The 17,679-nt window shown below is 38.7% G+C and overlaps 1 pseudogene; it reads right to left on the reverse strand.

Moving 5' to 3' along the window:
• Nucleotides 1-17,354, reverse strand: LOC139732249 (uncharacterized; annotated as a pseudogene).
• Between the last annotated feature and the right edge of the window lie 325 nt (nucleotides 17,355-17,679).

Consider the following 17,679-nt stretch of genomic DNA (forward strand, 5'->3'; position numbering starts at 1 on the left):
TCATCTCCTCTTCGATGACCATGACAGCATCTGTCTCCTCTCTTTCCTTCTGTCTTGTGAAGACCTAGCTTCCTCTTTGTCATTGGAAGGCTCAATTTTCTTGTCATCTGAAAACTCTGCATCAGTTGACATCTCTTCACTGCACCGTGCTTCTTCGTCTTGCAGTTGAGGTTCAGTTTGGATGATATCCCTGTTGTCATCTGTTGTAAGGTAGTTCACAAGAGCCCAGGTATGAGTGTATTCTTGAGAAATGAGATTTGGTTTCCTTTTCTTGTAGGCTTGAAATCTCAATGGACTGGTTCTGATGACTGGCTCAGGAAGCACTTTCATCTCAATAGGCAGAGAGGCTTGTGAAGAAAGTTTCTCGGGTATGACAAGTGGTTGATTCACTGGCTCTCCATTTACAGCCTCTTGGTTGATAACAACCACTGTCCCGTGAAAGGTTTCTTGCCCTGTGGGTGTGTCTTCCAAGAGATCAATGTTGTCTATGGCAAACCAAATATTCACACCCTTCTTGACAAAATCAGGAAGACAAAACCCCCGAGAATCCTTCATTCGTTGAAGGACTGACTGCTCATGAAGGACTGACTGCTCAACTCTCTTTTCTAGATCAAGTATCTTGTGATAGTCACTTCCAATGTAGACTTCTGAAAGGTTTTGGACAAGGTTCTTGTCACGAACTCGAGAGTAGATAGCAAGAGGCAGTCCAATTGACAAGGGTGATCCCCTTTGGTTGATATTTTACTTGCCGATCAGTATGAGTGTTCTGGAATAGAAATTGACAAGCTACATCAACAGTTTTGTCTACTTCCTGGTCCCACACTCCAGACACTTTAACAACATGACTACCTAAGAGGAGGTGGCTTAGGAAGAATTGGAGTAATGATGGATTCTTGAAGTCATCAAAGGTACTAGTACTTGTAAATGACCAGCCGTGCATTTGCATGATTTCGTGTCGGAGTAGGCCAGCCACGTTCTTCAGGTTACCAATTATCTCACCATCATCCATCATTGAAAGTCTGTGATCGATAGCTTTGCTGACTACATTCGATTTGACAAGCTTTTCTGGGTCGTTGCGTCGCAATGAGCTGAAAAACTGGACTTGTGGGAGACGTTCACTAAAAAGTTTTTTCAAATGTTTTCGATAGTTTTTATTGTCATCAACATCTGTGTGATATTTTTTCAGTATCGACAAGTAAATGTTCTCACAGTCACAGCTCCAGACTGGAGAGCAGCATAGTGTGCGAGTGCGCGTACGCGCTTGTCTGTGAATTTTTGATGTGTTCGGGTGTGTATGAGCATGCGCGCATAGTTTTGGTTGTGTGTGTGTGTGTATGTGTGTATGCATGTTTACACATCATTTTAAGATTTATCAATACTATATGTGCATAGTAGTCAATGAGAATGTTGAATGTTCCACATGAGTACGTCTATATTATCTAACATGCTGAAAAAGCCTAGGGCCTACAAAGTGAGTGTAACACATGAAGCGAGCACGCTTCTCTGTGAAGTAGTGTTGGGGGGGGGGGGGGGGTGGGGGAGGGGGAGATGTTTATACATTGTAGGTTGTCTGTGTGTTTGTTTCTGTCTCTTTGTAAATGGAAATTGGCTAGTAGATGTATAATTGTAATAAAAGTACACTACTAGTATGCTTATATTTAACTTTAGAACTGCTGGCCGAACAATGACGAAGAAGTGCAAATTTGGGGGATGGGGGTGGGGGGGGATGGGTTGTTGGGGCGGGTTCGTAGGAGAGTTTATCTCACTGTTAAGTCTTCAAATTTCCATTTGGCTGTTGAGGGAAAATAAATGTTCTAGAAAAACTACTCAAGTTTTGTGAATTCACTCACGTCATGACTAACACACCTACTTTTAGGGGTCCCACGATAGGTGTCTACCCCCCCCCCCCCCCGACAGGTGGTGAGGGTCGGGAAAATTTGAACCCCATCAGTTTCCAATACCTTGGACCCCAAATGAACCCCAAAATGCAAGAAAATCAATTTTGGCACAAAAATCCTACAGAAGCTGTGTCAGTGACACACCGTACCACACTAAGATCAGAATGAATTCTCTATTTGAAAATTTGATTAACAGCTAAAAAACAAACAAACAACATCAAACATCTTTATTTATGTTTATATGATTATCATTTACGACAAATTACATCTTCATTTTTTAGACAGGTACCTGATAAGTAAATGGTGCAATCCTAAGGACAAGGTTACTACTGAGGAAAAGCTGATGAACAAAGAGACTATTTACACTGAATTATAGAATGAAATTGCAGAATTAGAAATAGTAATGCATTGGTATTGTACTCAAATACTGATTTGTAGGCCTTTTAAAATATTGCAAATAGGTATTGAAATATTGCTCCATTATATTAAATGGCATATCTATATATTCGTATTCCATACTGTGTATAAGATCACATAACTTCATTCCAGCAACTGTATTTTAGTAATTATGCACACCGACATATGTTTAATATTTCTGGAATTGACAGAGGAGTATAGCAACGAAATAAATATGTAAGTGTTGTCTTTGACGGTGTGATAAGTCTATATTTTATAGATTTTTTTTTCATTTAGAGTGTGTATAGTGCTTTTCGATTTATTGTAAAATCAAGACATGAATTCAGGTCATTCACTTAAACTATATCATAAAACAGCAATGCGTTTCTAGAATCCTGTATAATTTTCTTTACACTCATCACTTTGCAACTCTAAAATCACCAGATGTCAAGATTTTCGCCTCCTGAAATCCCAACAATATGGATTATGGAATTAGTATATTACTGAGTAACACAATAACAAGAGATAATCCCCTTGTCACCTGCAAATTAGTCAAACATTATGAAAGGTTATAACATCAACTTAGGTATTGTTTGTGTAACTGTAGTGCATTTGTATATACTTTACAACTATGAAATCTTGTCTGTTACATGAAATGTCTTAAATAAACGTGAGCCAAACATAATAAATAGAGTTAACCTTTATCATTTGTGCTATTTTTTGTGGTCTGGAACGTGTCGTAACAATGGGTAAACACATGCTATACAGCCACGAAGCATGAAAGATTGCATGACAAACTGCCAAAGCACCATCATGCACCTCAATCCAAACTACTGATGTGCAAAAAGGGCTCTACAGCCATTACTTTAGTTGGCATCATAACCTACTTCCAGGTCAGCAGCCTGGTCGTTAACCACTAGCTGTTCGAAAAAAAAAAAAACGCTTCTTGTGTGCTGGAAAGTTGGATACAAGTTGCAAGACTTCATCCTTCTTCTTCTTTTGCACACCCCTTGGCGATTGCAAGCAGGGGATACAGTCCACAGGGCTATCTCCTCTATCAACTTTTGATTGGATTTCTTTCTCTTGAAGCTTCCTCAAGAACTTGTATTCTTTGAAGTCGCTGATGTAACTTGTTTTCACAAACATACTCTTGTAGACCCCCTTCGAAACTGAGCTACTTTCACATTTTTTAGGTAGAGAGGAACCTTCTTGTTCTCTTGAGAGAAGAGTCTCATTGATTGCTGGTCTGGTAGCTCACAAGTTACCCCCTTCCTCGCCTCTTTTATGACATTGACGTAGTCTGTGATGTCGCCGAGGGTGGAGTACGCGTTGATTTTTCCTTGTATGCTCCCGTGAACGCTATCAGCAGACATAAACGAATGGCCCGCCTCGAAGTAATTGAAAGTGATGTCATGTGTAGCAGTTTGGGTGTCATTAACGACTCTAGGCATAGCAGAATAGAGAATCCAACATTTATTTTGTGAAGAGCAGTTATCACAATAAAAAATTATTGAGTTAGCGTCACGATTATGTCTGGCAAATTCCACGTATGTACTGGTAATATTAAATGCACAACGACCTGCTTCACCTTCATGCCAAATAAAGCATGTTGCTTTACTGTTTTTACCTGGCTCTGCAAAGGTCTCATTAAAGACCACTAGTTTCCGTGAAAAGTAATAGTCTTTGACTGGCGTTTTAGGCATAGGTATCGCTTTTTGCATGTCTACTGTCACAACGACCACCTCGTTTGGGGATGTTTGCATTTTTTGCGTGTCTTTCCTTAACGATTCCCTTGCCATTCTTGCGTTTTCTTTGTGCTCCTCAAAGCCTACACATAGCTCACATCCACAATCCTCGCAGCTGTGTTCCGATGCTTGTCCATTTTCAGCAGAACGTTGACTGTGTTTTTGTTCATGATTGTAGCATCGAGTGCATAGATCATTCAACGGTACTAAAAGGAAATGTTTAGACTATTGAAAACTTCTCTGTAATAGTCATATGAGCATTGAACGTCATTCATTTCGATGAAGCGCCTGTGCATCTCTTTAATTGTGAGTTCGGACGGCAAATATCTTCGGTTCGGAGCATGGTCTAATCGGTAGTGAGACACCTGTGGTCGAAAGCTTTCTATGTGAGAAATAATTTCCTCTCTGTATACGTCTGGAAATTTGTTTGGTGGTTGCTTTCGCCCTCTTCCATCCAGTGAGGAACAAAACCGAACGTTGTCTACCTTTGTCATTGTTTTCAATGCTGTGTCTACTGCATTAGCACTTTCGAAACCTCAAAAAGAGTGTTCAAAAAGTGTTCAAAAAGAATGTCTTGCAGACAACAGTGTCACCAAAATGCCATACTCGTGCGTTCGAACACCGTGAACCTCCATTGGTAGTTTTCGACCGCTTTTCATTTGCAATGACATTGGCTGCGAGCCATGTCCTTCTTGCTCTGTAGTCCATACTCCAAAATTTGTCTCTTATTTCATGTCTGTGCGCTTCTGAGATTTTGTCACTACATTTCCTGCGGCAATTCTTTTGACTACAAGAAGGTAGGATTGGATGCTTACTTCTGTCTCTTTTCCACTATCTTCTCGGTTCCGACAGCGTTTCTTGGCTGTTAGAATGATTAAGAAGTAAAACTGGATCAGTTTTATCTTTTTTACGTTTGACAGATTAAAGGGATAGTACAGTATTGGTTGAGATGAGAATTAGGCTTTTAACTTTTTGTGAGATACCAAGAAAACATTTATGATATAGTACAGAGTATACCATTTTAAGAGGAACTGAAAGTTTATTTGACGAAAATCGGGTTTGGAATGACTGAAACATCCAAAAACAAAGAAAAACAAAGCAACCGTTACAAAGTGTGGGTCCCACACTTTATTGGAATCGCTTTATCTTGGATATCTCAGCCATTTCAAAACCAATTTTCACCAAATAAATGTTGAATTCATTATAGAACTACATGCTCTTTTATATTTCATAAGAAGTTTCTCATTATCTCACCAAAAAATTTTAGAAACCTGAAATTAGGTCCCCACCAAAACTGTACGATCCCTATAACAGACAAAACATGAGTTTACGTTTGATTGACAGCGCATAACCAAGACATCCTATGTTACATCATAAAATCAAAATTAGTCAAGCGGCAGTAATATGGGACTAATTGTTCGGTTTTAGAGAAAAACACCAAATATGGCTCGCTGGTAGGCAAATAAAAGTTAAGCAGCTCTAGATAGTGAGCCCCTTGAAAGTTTTCTCTAGAGAGCTATGGCAGCCATTTTCCAAGTTTTCCTGCATGCGAAATTGAAGTTGTAGGGAATACGTCATGATCAACAAGTTCAGACAATAGAGATCAACCAATACATTCTTACAATCTGAATATTAAACCCTCTCGAATTGAGCGTTTATTGACTGAAAATGATTATCTACTTAGTTGTGAGATCTGGTTATCATAACTTTTGGGGGCAAAAATCTAAGGGGGTAGAAATTTGGTGCCAAATTTGGTGCTTTTAGAAAGAAGTGAATATTTTTTTTTAATATGCCCGCTTGACTATCTGTTATTCAAAATATTTCAAAGCTTTAATAAGTATTATTAGTTACGTAATTGGTCTACATCATTCAGAATGCTTCAACCAATATTTATACTTCTAAAAACGGCCAAAAATAATAATTGCGTCCCTTGTGTTTAAACGATGATAAACGATATTTGTTTAGAGGGGTGCCGCAACGGGATGGGGGAGTGTCATTTTGTTTGATACAATCTGGTATCTAGGTCCTCATACGAAAACCCACCTTCAGCTTCTAACAGGATTTCATCACCTGAATTTTCATCCAGATCCTGGTTCTCGGCGTCTTCATAATGACCTTCATCACAATCCTGTTGCTGTTGCTCCTGGTGTCCTGAAAAGACAATTGTAACAGTTCACATGTGTGTTTCGATAGCAGGGACATACAAATGTTCATTATACTTCATTTTGCAAGATGATGATTACTATGATTTCATAGGTTTTGCATACCTAATATCAGTACCAAATCAGTGATAAATCATAGATTTTCCGTTTCATAGTGGTTCCGTCCAGGTAAGTGTGTGTAAGTAACACAAGAACAGCTCTATGTTTTGTTAGAGTCACTCAAGGTAAGTTTATATGCTCAGCTCACCCCGTTGTCCCCTACTGTATTGCTTTAGACCTTACAATTGGTAACTTTTTCAGCTCGGCTGATGCTTCCATTTGGGAAGTATTTTGCTCAGTTTTTGCTGATTTTTTTAGTAAAAAGTGCAAGTTAATTTTTTTTTAAAATAATGTCAGGGGAGGTAATTCTTACCCCCAGTGACGTGCCATTACTTAACTTCAAGATTAGACTCACAAAATGGTACATCCCTTGCAATAATAAATTATATCTATCAAAATACATGGCAGATTGTCAGCTGAATCTACGTAAATATGATTAAGCAGTTCAAGGCAAGAAACGACTTTTCCATTATAGGCCTACAACGTATCTGAGATTCATAAAAAGGACCAACAGAATGATAAAAAAGGAAGAAATCAAAGAAAAATATAAAATGTAAAATGAATAGCAATCTAAATAATAGGATCCTGAAATAAAATAAACTGTTCATAGTGCATGTATGTATAATGAGATTAAATTTGTATGTTATACTTGTGTACTGTTTCCTGACCTTGCCTGCCCAAATTAAAGTCTGAATACAGAACTGCCAATGTAAACATCCCCACCCCATTCCCAACCCTGTCATTCTTATGTAAATCAAACAAACCTGGTACATTACAAGATGGGTGCATGTCAGACCCGATTTCAAACGCCCATGTTGGTCCTTCCTGCTCTTGTCACTTTTAATAATTATTGTCAGTGTCTTCAGTTTCAAAGTTTCCGTCACTCTCTTCATGTACCTGTACTTCATGAAACTCGTATGGATCATACCCTTGCATTCCGATTCCAACAGGCAAGACAGTCTCTTACCCAATGATTTGAAGTGATTTCAACTTCATTCATCACCTTGGTCGCAATAGTTTGGAAGTCATGTGGGAATCCCTCTTGTGTCTCCTAAAACTCATTCAAATCTTGCTTTCCTGGCAATTTCTTGGACGATTTTCCTTCTATGTACTGACTGAAATAGTCTTTCACACACGTCCACCGATTCTCGGTCCAACGTGAGTACCTGCGTTCGTGCAATACAAAATTTGAGCCTCATTTTACATCATGGTAGCCTGAATATTCTGTTCTGAAATGAAATGAAATGAAATGAAAGTCGAATGTACCTGCTTTATAATATCTGTGCGTACCATAATATTTCCATTTATCTCCACGTCTCTCTACGTTTACTTTTAAAAGCTATAAATACTTTGTTTTGGGCGTGTTGATTGTTAATTTGTTAGCATCACACCATTTCATAACATCCAGTAAATTATGTTCAACTTCCTTTTAAGTCAATAATCTTAGTTCCAGATGGAAAAGAATGAAATAAACTAGAATCATCAGCAAAATCCAATAATTAAAGAGTGAAATAATCTGTGGATTGTGGCAAATCGTTGATTCAATAATAGAGTGGGTCCAAATACTCTCTAAAAAAAAAAAAAAAAATCGAGTGAAAATATTCACTCTTGAAGGAGTGAATACAAAAAATAGTGAATTTAGAGTCAAATTGGAGTGAATTTCGAGTGAAAATGTTCATTTTCACTCATTTTGGAGTGACGTCAGGGATCACTCGAAGATTTTGGAGTGATCCCTGACGTCACTCTAACGGTAACCCACGAATACTATAGTGTTGTCATTTATGGATAGCAAAATGTCATGATTTATCGTATCGAAAGCTTTTGCAAAGTCTATAGAAATAAGCCAACAGTAACCTTGCCTTCGTCCATTTGTTTGGTTAATTCATCACGTAGATTGATCAACGATAGTTTTGTACTGTGCCCTTGTCTAAAACCATACGCTGGTGTTTGTATGATATTTTATTTTCCTTAAAGCATTTCATCAGATGACTGTTTACCTGTTTTTCGATTATCTTACTAATTAGCAGAAGGACCGAGATAGGCCGATAGTTTGAAGGCGCATCTTTAGCTCCCTTTTTATAAGTATAGGTAGTAGGCCTACCTTAGCAATCTTAAGCGCATCAGGAAATACGCCAGATGATATTGATAAATTTATGATAAAATAATGGTAAAGGATGAGCTATGTACCGAACAGCATCAACTATAACTCTTACTGGGATGTCATCATATCCACATCCTTATTTGCGTTCAAAGAGATAATAATACGATGTATTTCAATCACCGTTACAGGTAACATGAAAAATGATTTTTCTCCTTTTCTCCTTTCATGAAAGTGTAAGCATCGTTTTCAATTATTTTTATTTTCTTAGCTAAATTTTCCCCAATTTCAACAAAGTAATGATTGAATCCTTCACTTATTTCTCGAAGTGTTTGGCTTTCCTTTCTAACACCATTCTCAGAATCCTGAAGTTTCTCTTCAATCAATTTACCTGTTTTATCTTTCTTTTTGTTTCGTATTTCATTAAAGGACAAGTTCACCTTCATAAACATAAGGATTGAGAAAATGCAACAATATTAGTAGAACACATCAGTGAAAGTTTGAGGAAAATTGGACAATCGATGCAAAAGTTATGAATTTTTTAAATTTTTGTGTTGGAACCGCTGGATGAGGAGACTACTACAGCTTGTGAGTCATATGCGTACAACAGTATAAAGAAAATATAAAAGAAAATTCAACATATTTTCACTTTTTTCGCATAATAAAAGAGCAATTGACTTGCCTCTTTCTAAAGGCAGGGGGAATAATATTACCCATAACATTTATCGGTAACGAGTCAGGGGAATGTGTACTTTTTTCAAAAGATGGAATTTTGTGAAATTCTCTTTATATTTTCCTTATATTGTTGTACGCATGTGACATCTAAGTTATTCATACACTGCAGTAGTCTTCTCATCCAGCGGGTACTGCACAAAAACTTCAAAAATTCATAACTTTTGAACGGATTGTCTGATTTTCCTCAAACCTTCAATGATGTGTTCTACTAATATTGCTACATTCTCTCAATCCTTATGTTTATGAAGGTGAACTTGTCCTTTAATGTGGTTCCACGTTTTCCGTGTATCCTTTTCTCTATCAAAAAGTTCATAGTAATGCATCGACTTTGCTTTCCGTAAAACCTTTGTTAAGGTATTCATAGCGTTTGTATTTTCCAATTAAACGATATCGTGTTTGGACGCAAGTACCTATTTATACAATATATCTAATTTTATACTTTTTAGAAATTGATTTTGTTATTGCAGGTGTAATCCATGGCTTCTTCACACGATGTTTTCTTATTGTCCCCGCCGAACGAGTTCGAGCAGGGGACTATGAAACGGGCTCCGTACGTGTGTGTGTCCGTGTGTCCGTCCGTCCGTGTGTCCGTCCGTCCGTGTGATCAAAATCTTCAATTTGCTACTTCTCTGTCATTTATGAGCCAATTTTGATTCTGTTTGCTTTATATGATAGCACTACATAGGAGCTTTGAAACTTCTACACAGAATTTCAGTCGTGACCTTTGACCTTGACCTTTGACCTATATTGTACATTTTGCTACAAAAATGCTACTCCTTCACCATTTCTAACCCGATTTCGATTCCGTTTGCTTTATGTGATGGCACTAGGTGAGGGCTTCAAAACTTCTACACAGAATTTTGACCTTTGCCTTCTTTGACCTTTGACCTTGATTTTTGACCTATATTGTACATTTTGCTACAAAATGCTACTCCTTCGCCATTTCTAACCCGATTTCGATTCCGTTTACTTTATGTGATGGCACTAGGTGAGGGCTTCAAAACTTCTACACAGAATTTTGACCTTTGCCTTCTTTGACCTTTGACCTTGATTTTTGACCTATATTGTACATTTTGCTACAAAATGCTACTCCTTCGCCATTTCTAACCCGATTTCGATTCCGTTTGCTTTATGTCATGGCACTAGGTGAGGGCTTCAAAACTTCTTCACAGAATTTTGACCTTTGCCTTCTTTGACCTTTGACCTTGATTTTTGACCTATATTGTACATTTTGCTACAAAATGCTACTCCTTCGCCATTTCTAACCCGATTTCGATTCCGTTTACTTTATGTGATGGCACTAGGTGAGGGCTTCAAAACTTCTACACAGAATTTTGACCTTTGCCTTCTTTGACCTTTGACCTTGATTTTTGACCTGTATTGTACATTGGCTACAAAATGCTACTCCTTCGCCATTTCTAACCCGATTTCAATTCCGATTGCTTTATGTGATGGCACTAGGTGAGGGCTTCAAAACTTTACACAGAATTTTGACCTTTGCCTTCTTTGACCTTTGACCTTGATTTTTGACCTTTGACCTTGATTTTTGACCTGTATTGTACATTGGCTATAAAATGCTACTCCTTCGCCATTTCTAACCCGATTTCGATTCCGTTTGCTTTATGTGATGGCACTAGGTGAGGGCTTCAAAACTTCTACACAGAATTTTGACCTTTGCCTTCTTTGACCTTTGACCTTGATTTTTGACCTATATTGTACATTTTGCTACAAAAATGCTACTCCTTCGCCATTTCTAACCCGATTTCGATTCCGTTTGCTTTATGTGATGGCACTAGGTGAGGGCTTCAAAACTTCTACACAGAATTTTGACCTTTGCCTTCTTTGACCTTTGACCTTGATTTTTGACCTATATTGTACATTTTGCTACAAAATGCTACTCCTTCGCCATTTCTAACCCGATTTCGATTCCGTTCGCTTTATGTGATGGCACTAGGTGAGGGCTTCAAAACTTTTACACAGAATTTTGACCTTTGCCTTCTTTGACCTTTGACCTTGATTTTTTACCTATATTGCACATTTTGCTACAAAATGCTACTTCCGGCGGGGACATATATTACGCACCGCGTAATTTCTACTTTTCCTTGTTTTTGGTGTTTTGAAAGGGAATATGTTTGTCACAACGACTCGATAAGATCGAAAGAAATTAATCGTACGCATTATTTACTTCGGTTCAGTCATAAACATTTTTCCATAAAATACAATCTAAATCGTTCCCTCATGATACTGGAGGATAGCTTACATAGCTGCGGAACCTTTTTTCAGAGGCATATGGTATCAATCTTTTTTTCTTTTCTTTTTTTAAATAACACCCAAATAGAGCAAAAACAGGTAAGTGATCTGACATATCAGCTAATATGGTTCCAGCTGAAATATGACACAATGGTCAATCAAAGAGCTACTTTATGTCCAGCTATTCGTTTAAGTGTTTTAATAAGTTTGTGCGTACCATAGCATTCCATCATTGATATATGCTCACTTGTTTTGTCATCTTCCGAAAGTGAATTGATGTTGAAATCGCCGAGAATAATGCACTTATTTCTATCTCATTTCTATCTCGTTTTCTAACTCATTTGATACGATACATCGTTTAAACTATTACAGAAATCGTCAACTTTTCCACCTGTATCGACAGTATCGACAATAATATACGTGTTACCATGTTCTACTACTTTCATCCAGAACGATTCCGTATTCGGTAAAGCGATATCACGCATGCGCGTGTAACGCAACTCGGAGTGTAAGTACATTGCTACACTACCTCCTCTACCATCATCTTGACTTTGGTATTCAAAGTTATAATCAAACACTTTTTACAGATTCGGGTTATCGACATGTCATATTTCTGAAATTCTAGTGATCTTGAATCTAGACTGCAGCGCTGTTTCAAACAACACTTGTAATTCGTCAAAGTTTGCATTAATGGATCGAACATTAATTTGTGATACGCTGAGTGTGGAGTTCATTTCACATGGAAATGTAAGTAGATCATTCGGGCTTACATTGAAATGATTTACCGACAATAAATTATCAACTAAATCATTCTGAAAGCGTTGTGTATTCATCCTTGAATATTTACACTAGGTACATAACATACTGTATCACAATATTAAACAATGTAAAGCCATTGGTACATTATACACTCAGCAAAAAAAAAAGAAGAAAGTAAACACTTTTTCGAGTTCACAATTTTCATAGAAGATTTTCATGAAAATCAATATATTTTATATCATATTAAAGGTAATTTAATTGGCTATCAATCTAGTAGGTCAATATAAAAGGCAACTTTACTCATGAGTGAACACATTTGTTCTTATCCTCCAAAGCACAAAAGTAAAAATTGCAAAAATTGACATATTGTCTTTCATTTGCAAATGCCCTTTAAGGCAACAATGATAACAAAAGACCAGTTTAACACAATGAGAGACACAAAGAAATGGCAAAAATAAGTTTATATTCTCTTAATCTCTTTCTAACTTCAAACAAAATATTTTTTTCATAAAATATAAGTGGGAAACTTCAGGGCAGAAAATAAGAATCTTTACTGAACTCAAACTTCAAGTGACATAGGGAGTAAGGGCACGAAGATGATTAAATGAACAAAATATCTTTATTTCATTCATTCAATTTAGTAATTTAAGAATTCATAAGACAAATTCAAGAACCAAATATAATTTACAATTTTCCTAATTAGCTCACCTGAGCCAAAGGCTCAAGTGAGCTATTGCGATCGCCCTTCGTCCGGCGTCCGTCGTGCGTCGTGCGTCGTGCGTCGTCCGTCGTCCGTCGTCCGTCGTCCGTCGTCCGTCGTCCGTCGTGCGTCGTGCGTAAACTTTTTACATTTTCATCTTCTTCTTGAAAACCCCAAGACCGATTTTCATCAAACTTGGCAGGTAGCATCCCTAGGGGGTTAGGAACTCAATTTGTTAAAATGGGCACCATGCCCCACCCAGGGGGCCCCCAGGGGGGCCCAAACCCCCCAAAATTAAGGAATCTGTAAAAATCTTCTTCTCTAGAACCAGAAGTGATAGAGCTAAGTTAATACTATGAGATAGTACATTGATGACTGTAGTTTCAAGTTTGTTCATGGCAGAATCAGGGGTGCCCCCCTTGGGACCCAGGGGAGGGGGGTGGGGAAGGGTTCTAATGGGGCCTAAATTGTACATTTTCATCTTCTTCTTGAGAACCCCATGACCCATTTTCACCAAACTTGGCAGGTAGCATCCCTAGGGGGTTAGGAACTCAATTTGTTAAAATGGGCACCATGCCCCACCCAGGGGGCCCTCAGGGGGCCCAAGCCCCCCAAAATTAAGGATTCTGCAAAATTCTTCTTCTCTAGAACCAGAAGTGATAGTGCTTAGTTAATACTATGAGTTAGTACATTGATGACTGTAGTTTCAAGTTTGTTCATGGCAGAATCAGGGGTGCCCCCCTTGGGACCCAGGGGAGGGGGTGAGGAGGGGTCCTAATGGGGCCTAAATTGTACATTTTTATCGTCTTCTTGAGAACCCCATGACCCATTTTCACCAAACTTGGCAGGTAGCATCCCTAGGGGGTTAGGATCTCAATTTGTTAAAATGGGCACCATGCCCCACCAGGGGGCCCCCAGGGGTCCCAAACCCCCCAAATGAAGGAATCTTTATAAATCTTCTCTAGAATCAGAAGTTATAGAGCTGAGATAATACTATGAGTGAGTACATTAATGACTGTAGTTTCAAGTTTGTTCATAGGAGATCCAGGGGTGCCCCTCTTGGGTAGGGGGGGGGGGGGGTGGTTGGAAGGGTCCAAATGGGGGCCTGAATTGTACATTTTCATCTTCTTCCTGAAAACCTCATGATGGATTTTTGTCAAACTTGGCAGGTAGCATCCCTAGGGGGTCAGGATCTCAATTTATCAAAATGGGCACCATGCCCCACCCAGAGGGCCCCAGGGGGCCCCAATCCCCCCAAATTAAGGAATCTTAAAAAAAATTGGGCCTTTATTGTACATTTTCATCTTCTACTTGAGAATGCCTGGTCAAATTTTGGTAGAGCTGTGAATAATTTAGGTTAGTGACTGCGTGAAAGGTGAACTTGCGATACTCAGGTGAGCGCTAGACCCGCGGGTCTCTTGTTTGAATATTCAATTCAAAATTCTACCATTTTTGTTAATGTTGCTTATTCTCTCATTTCACGTGAATTTGGATTTGACAGAACATTCTTAATTTTCCTCCATTATTTTTAGCCTTTGTTGATCTTTTGGGCTTTAAAGAATTTATAGAGATCATAGGCATATTTTTGCAACTGAATCCATGTTCATTATTGTGTCAAATTTGTCTTTTGTTCTTATTGTTACATGGAAGAGCATTTACGCATGAATGACAACTTGATCATTTTTGCAATTTTCACTTTTGTGCCTTGGAAGAGAAAAACAAAGGTGTTCACTCATGCGTAAAGTTTCCCTTTTTATTGACTTATCAAGTTGATAGCCAAATAAATTACCTTTCATATGGTATATAATACGTTAACATTCCGCCAAAAATTGTATGAGTAATATAAACTTGAAAAAGTGTTTACTTTCTTTTTTTGCTGAGTGTATAATCTACCGGGTACTTGATCTTCCGTAGATCCTCCTCACAGCACATGACAATCGCCGGAGAGTCAGAGTTTTTCCTTACAGGGATTCTGGCGTTTGCTGTCCAGAGGTACCTGCAATTGGTCTTCGCAAGTGGCTGCCTGGAGGCTGGCGGGAGCTTCTAGTTTTAATGAAGACCCAGTTTCTTTACCCAGTGACTTGAAGTGACTTCATGTTGTTTGAATGCATTGTTGTACTTGTCTTTTCCTCGTTTCATTCATCACCTTGGTTTCAATAGTTTGGAGGTTGTGGGAATCCCTTATGTGTCTCCTAAAATCTTCTCAACTCTTGCTTTCTTATTCAATGATTTAAAGTGACTTCAGGTTTTGGATTGCATTACACTTGTACCTGCCTTCTTCTTCTTTCATTCATAACCTTAATTGGTTTCAATAGTTTGGAGGTCATGTGGAAATCCCTCATGCGTCTTTACAAACCTTCTCAACTCTTGCTTTCCTGGTAATTTCTTGGACGATTTTCCCTTTATGTACTGAATGAAGTAGTCTTTTACACCCGTCCACATTCTCTTCGGTCCAACGTGAGTACCTGCATTTGTACAATAGCTTATTTGAGCCACATTTGGCATAGAAACCTGAAAATTCTAGTTCCATTAACAACATTTGGAATAACTGTTTCCTCAGGAACGTTTTAAAGGCATGATTATCCATATGCAGATCAAATAAAAACTCAGCATTAGTGCTTCTGTAATTCGAAAATATGAGTTAGGGATTGAAAAAAACTAAGAATGCAAAAATGTAAACTAATATAATCAACGTTAGGTACCGGTATGTATTGTTAAATACACGAAATGTAAACAGTAGTAATAACAATGCTTCCAGATTAAACGATCTTCAGTTACGGTTAGATGAGAAAAGAAGTGGTATCTCCTGTAATATTTTAGGCTCTATTGCAAAAAAAAAAATTATACGGTAAGATGTTTTTTGATACCACTGACCTACACATATATGCATCGATATTCAAAAGTGAGATCTTGAATAATTTTTTCAGTCATTGATCCCAAAATTGAACAGGACCTTTAATACTCCAATTAGTTTGGTGCAGATCAGACCTGACTTTGTACAAGTCTGATGTCAAACACCCATGTGAGTCCTCCCTGCTCCTGTCACTTTGTCATTGTCTTCAGTTTCTACGCTCCCGTCACTCTCTTCATGTACCTGTACGTCATGAAACTCATATGGATCATCATTCTCTTGCATTCCAATTCCAACAGGCATGAAGGTTTCTTAACTTAATGATTTGAAGTGATTTCATGTTGTTGGATTGCGTTACCTGTTTTTCTCTCGTTTCATTCATTACCTTGGTCGCAATAGTTTGGAGTTCATGTGTCTCCAAAAACTTCTTCAAATCTAACATTCTTTGAAATTTCATGGACGATTTCCCCTCTACGTATTGACTGAAGTCGTCTTTTACACACGTCCACTGCTCCTCAGTCATGTCGGTACAACGTGAGTACCAGCATTCGTAGGGTAGACTGGGGTAAGAGCCCCCCCCCCCCCCCCCCCAGCTTCACTACATACTAATTACTGCAAACACAGCAAGAGGAACGTATTGTTACATCAGAGGATATTCTAATTTAAGAGGAATAATACAACATACGTATGGTGATAAAGTTGCTTTGGCGGAAATAAAAATTAGCCAAATGTATTCTTGGGAAAATGGGCTTGTGACTTCAATTTTGAAACCCTCAATTTTGGGGAGACATGGGACACCCCGGGTGAAAAGAGACAGATTGGTGAAACGGACAACCACAAAAGAATCAGTAAAATTATCACAAAGTAGATAGATTTAGAAAAACAGATAATAAAGATGTAAGACAAAATTGGAATAATTCGTGAATAAAAGGCCGTTAAGACCTCAGTCGTAGAACGTTTCTAAATTGCTTCTTTGTGATAAAATTCTGTGTAAACCAGACAATTTGTAAAATATATTCCCTTGCGTAACACACGTTTGCTTCCTTCATGACCAAATTTAACTGGATTTCTTTGAAGACTTGTTAGCTGATAACAAGAACACAACATACACTAAAACTAGCAAATGAATACAACATACGTAGAATGAAAGCTCATTGCAACTGTGGCGGACAGAGGTATAAATAGCAGAATTCGGTCCAAACTTTGACACTGAATTGACCTTAGTCTTTTGAGTGTGCGTGTTACTGGTGGGTGCTGCAACTAGTCGTTATTGTCATCTGAATCACAGTTCTGACAGATGTATCCCCTTTCGCCAGGAGTGCATTCCTCGTGGGCCCACAGCAGACATACAGTGCTTTGTATCCAGTTTTCTCCTGCTTTGTTGTTGTGGAAGGACTCACCACAAACAAGTCATGGCCATTCTCCATCCTCGTCGGAGCTTTCCTCTTTCTGATTGAGACGTTTTTCTTGCTGTTTGGTTGATTTATGGTCTTTCTCTGCCGCGTCACCTTGGTCTTTTTGCTCTTCTCTTCTAGAGTCTTCTTGTAGGGCGTAGCTGATGTTAAAACCTCAGCCCTCAGTTTTGCTTGTGCGCTTCCGTTTTGCCTGTGATTTAAGCGGTTTGCACAACTGAGAGAGCACGATTTGGGATGGGCTGCCATGTCCTGATAGGTTCATACTGCCAGCGGATGAGGTTGATGAGATGTCACGATTTTCCGAGGGAGCATGGATTATTGGCGCTGCTGTTACAGTCTAGGCAGTAGCTGGTCCGGAAGGCGCCCTATGACCCACTTGCTGATTGTCCACTCCGATTGGGTGCTCATTGGGAGGCGGTTGCTCTCCATCACCGTCCGTTTTCAGCTCATCAGTAGGGGTGGAGGGCTGTTGCGCGTTTTCTCGGTTAGGAGGCACTTCTGTCTCGGCCGCTGCGGTCCCAAGTGGTCTCTGAAGATTGTCCCATTGGTTCGATGGGGGTTCGTCGGTCAG

Source organism: Diadema antillarum, unplaced genomic scaffold (assembly GCF_040938485.1).
Source record: "Diadema antillarum isolate AM-2024a unplaced genomic scaffold, OU_Dant_1.0 seq00000407_RagTag, whole genome shotgun sequence".
Lineage (NCBI taxonomy): Eukaryota > Metazoa > Echinodermata > Echinoidea > Diadematoida > Diadematidae > Diadema > Diadema antillarum.